Source organism: Arachis ipaensis, chromosome B4 (assembly GCF_059453495.1).
Source record: "Arachis ipaensis isolate K30076 ecotype BB chromosome B4, ASM5945349v1, whole genome shotgun sequence".
Lineage (NCBI taxonomy): Eukaryota > Viridiplantae > Streptophyta > Magnoliopsida > Fabales > Fabaceae > Arachis > Arachis ipaensis.
The window spans coordinates 42,733,585-42,737,604 of record NC_142439.1 but is presented as its reverse complement, the minus strand read 5'-3'; the positions used below and the strand labels follow the sequence as shown (position 1 = coordinate 42,737,604).

Genomic DNA, 4,020 nt, shown 5'->3' with positions numbered 1-4,020 from the left:
AAATATCTCCCTCTTTTTCAAAAATTTTTTTAATTAACTAATTATTTTAATTTTTAATTTTAATTTTATTTCATTCCTAATTTTCAAAAATTACTAACTTTTTTTTTTAAAAAACTATTTTCAAAATTTAACTTCAAATTTTAATTTTTAATTTTCGAAAATCCTCTTACCTCTCATCTTCTTCTATTTATTTATTCATCTACTAACACTTCTCTTCACCCAAAAATTCGAACCCTTTCTTCTCCTCTGAGTTCGAATTCTTCTCTTCTACATTCTTATTCTTCTTCTCTTATACTCACCCAAAGGAATCTCTATACTGTGACATAAAGGATCCCATATTTTCTGTGTTAGTCCATTCTTTGTCATATAAGCAGTAGCAAGGACAAGAACATTCTTGTTGAAGCAGACCCTGAACCTGAAAGGACTCTGAAAAGGAAACTAAGAGAAGTTAAAATACAACAATCCAGAGACAACCTTACAGAAATTTTCGAACAGGAAGAGGAGATGGCAGCCGAAAATAATAATACTGCAAGGAGGATGCTTGGTGACTTCACTGCACCTAATTCCAATTTACATGGAAGAAGCATCTCCATCCCTACCATTGGAGCAAACAATTTTGAGCTTAAACCTCAATTAGTTTCTCTGATGCAACAAAACTGCAAGTTTCATGGACTTTCATCTGAAGATCCCTTTCAGTTCTTAACTGAATTCTTGTAGATCTGTGATACTGTTAAGACTAATGGAGTAGATCCTGAAGTCTACAGGCTCATGCTTTTCCCTTTTGCTGTGAGAGACAGAGCTAGAATATGGTTGGACTCTCAACCTAAGGATAGTCTGAACTCTTGGGATAAGCTGGTCAAGGCTTTCTTAGCCAAGTTCTTTCCTCCTCAAAAGCTGAGTAAGCTTAGAGTGGATGTTCAAACCTTCAGACAGAAAGAAGGTGAATCCCTCTATGAAGCTTGGGAGAGATACAAGGAACTGACCAAAAAGTGTCCTTCTGACATGCTTTCAGAATGGACCATCCTGGATATATTCTATGATGGTCTGTCTGAATTAGCTAAGATGTCATTGGATACTTCTGCAGGTGGATCCATTCACCTAAAGAAAACACCTGCAGAAGCTCAAGAACTCATTGACATGGTTGTTAACAACCAGTTCATGTACACTTCTGAGAGGAATCCTGTGAGTAATGAGATGCCTCAGAAGAAGGGAGTTCTTGAACTTGATACTCCGAATGCCATATTGGCTCAGAATAAAATATTGACTCAGCAAGTCAATATGATTTCTCAGAGTCTGAATGGAATGCAAGCTGCATCCAACAGTACTCAAGAGGCATCTTCTGAAGAAGAAGCCTATGATCCTGAGAACTCTGCAATAGCAGAGGTAAATTATATGGGTGAACCTTATGGGAACACCTATAACCCCTCATGGAGAAATCATCCAAATTTCTCATGGAAGGATCAACAAAAGCCTCAACAAGGCTTTAATAATGGTAGAAGAAATAGGTTTAACAGTAGTAAACCTTTTCCATCATCTTCTCAGCAACAGACAGAGAACTCTGAACAAAATACCTCTAACTTAGCAAACTTAGTCTCTGATCTGTCCAAGGCCACTATAAGTTTCATGAATGAAACAAGGTCCTCCATTAGAAATTTGGAGGCACAAGTGGGCCAGCTGAGTAAGAAGATCACTGAAACCCCTCCTAGTGCTCTCCCAAGCAATACAGAAGAAAATCCAAAAGGAGAGTGCAAGGCCATTGATATAACCATCATGGCCGAATCCAAGGAGGAAGGGGAGGACGTGAATCCCAAGGAGGAAGACCTCCTGGGACGTCTAGTGATCAACAAGGAGTTTTTCTTTGAGGAACCAAAGGAACCTGAGGCTCATCTAGAGACCATAGAGATTCTATTAAACCTCCTTACGCTCTTCATGAGCTTTGATGAGTATTCCTCTTCAGAAGAGAATGAGGATGTTACTGAAGAGCAAGTTGCCAAGTACCTTGGTGCAATCATGAAGCTGAATGCCAATTTATTTGGTAATAAGACTTGGGGAGATGAACCTCCCTTGTTCACCAATGAACTAAATGCATTGGATCAACTGAGATTGCCTCAGAAGAAACAGGATCCTAGAAAGTTCCTAATATCTTGTACCATAGGTACCATGACCTTTGAGAAGGCTCTATGTGACCTTGGGTCAGGGATAAACCTCATGCCCCTCTCTGTAATGGAGAAACTGCAAATCATTGAGGTGCAAGGTGCCAGAATCTCATTAGAGATGGCAGACAACTCAAGAAAACAGGCTTATGGACAAGTAGAGGACGTGTTAGTAAAGGTTAAAGGCCTTTACATCCCTGCTGATTTCATAATCCTAGATACTGGGAAGGATGAGGATGAATCCATCATCCTTGGAAGACCCTTCCTAGCCACAGCAAGAGCTGTGATTAATGTTGACAGAGGTGAACTAGTCCTTCAATTGAATGAGGACTCCCTTGTGTTTAAAACTCAAGGTTACCCTTCTGTAAACATGGAAAAGAGGCACAGTAAGCTTCTCTCAGTACAGAGTCAACTAAAGCCCCCACAGTCAAACTCTAAGTTTGGTGTTGGGAGGCCTCAACCAAACTCTAAATTTGGTGTTGAACTCCCATATCCAAACTCTAAGTTTGGTGTTGGGAGTCTATAAAATTGACCTGATCACCTGTGTGGCTCTATGAGAGCCTGGTGCGCAGAAATTATGATTACACTTTGATTATGTAAAATTCATCGCTCTTTCTTTCCCTGGTAATGGCGCCAAAAACATGATGCTAATACCATGGTTCACAACTTCGCACAACTGACCAGCAAGTGCACTGGGTCGTCCAAGTAATACCTTACGTGAGTAAGGGTCGAATCCCACGGAGATTGTTGGTATGAAGCAAGCTATAGTCACCTTGTAAATCTCAGTCAGGCGGATATCAAATGGTTATGGAGTTTTCGAAAATAATATAATAAAATAGGGATAGAAATACTTATGTAAATCACTGGTGAGAATTTCAGATAAGCGAATAGAGATGCTTTCGTTCCTCTGAACCTCTGCTTTCCTGCTATCTTCATCCAATCAGTCTTACTCCTTTCCATGGCTGGCTTTATGTGATACATCACCATTGTCAATGGCTACTTTCGGTCTTCTCTCGGGAAAATGATCCAAATGCCCTGTCACGGCACGGCTAATCGTCTGGAGGCATCACCCTTGTCAATGGCTTCATCTTATCCTCTCAGTGAAAATGGTCAACGCACCCTGTCACGGCACGGCTATTCATCTGTCGGTTCTCGATCATGCTGGACTAGGATTTACTATCCTTTTGCGTCTGTCACTAACGCCCAGCAATCGCGAGTTTGGAGCTCGTCACAGTCATTCATTCATTGAATCCTACTCGGAATACCACAGACAAGGTTTAGACTTTCCGGATTCTCTTAAATGCCGCCATCATTCTAGCTTACACCACAAAGATTCTGATTAAGAGATCTAAGAGATACTCATTCAGTCGAAGGTAGAACGGAAGTGGTTGTCAGGCACGCGTTCATAGGGAATGATGATGATTGTCATGTTCATCACATTCAGGTTGAAGAGCAAATGAATATCTTAGAAGCGAAATAAGATGAATTGAATAGAAAATAGTAGTACTTTGCATTAATCTTTGAGGAACAGCAGAGCTCCACACCTTAATCTATGGAGTGCAGAGACTCTACCGTTGAAAATACATAAGTGAATAGAGGGTAGGCATGGCCGAGTGGCCAGCCCCCAAACGTGATCAATAGATCAAAATATAATCCAAAAATGTCTAATACAATAGTAAAAGGTCCTATTTATAATAAACTAGCTACTAGGGTTTACAGAAGTAAGTAATTGATGCATAAATCCACTTCCGGGGCCCACTTGGTGTGTGCTTGGGCTGAGCTTTAAATTTCCACATGCAGAGGCTATTTGTGGAGTTGAACCCCAGGTTTTGATCCATTTCTGGCGTTCAACTCTGGTTTTTGATCC

At 40.4% G+C, this 4,020-nt stretch overlaps 1 non-coding gene across 1 annotated transcript; it reads right to left on the bottom strand.

The window, feature by feature from the left end:
• Positions 1-900: 900 nt before the first annotated feature.
• LOC148567333 (small nucleolar RNA R71) lies at positions 901-1,008 on the bottom strand. The gene has a single exon (XR_015882696.1). It is a non-coding gene; the product is annotated as a small nucleolar RNA R71 (small nucleolar RNA).
• Positions 1,009-4,020: the final 3,012 nt, after the last annotated feature.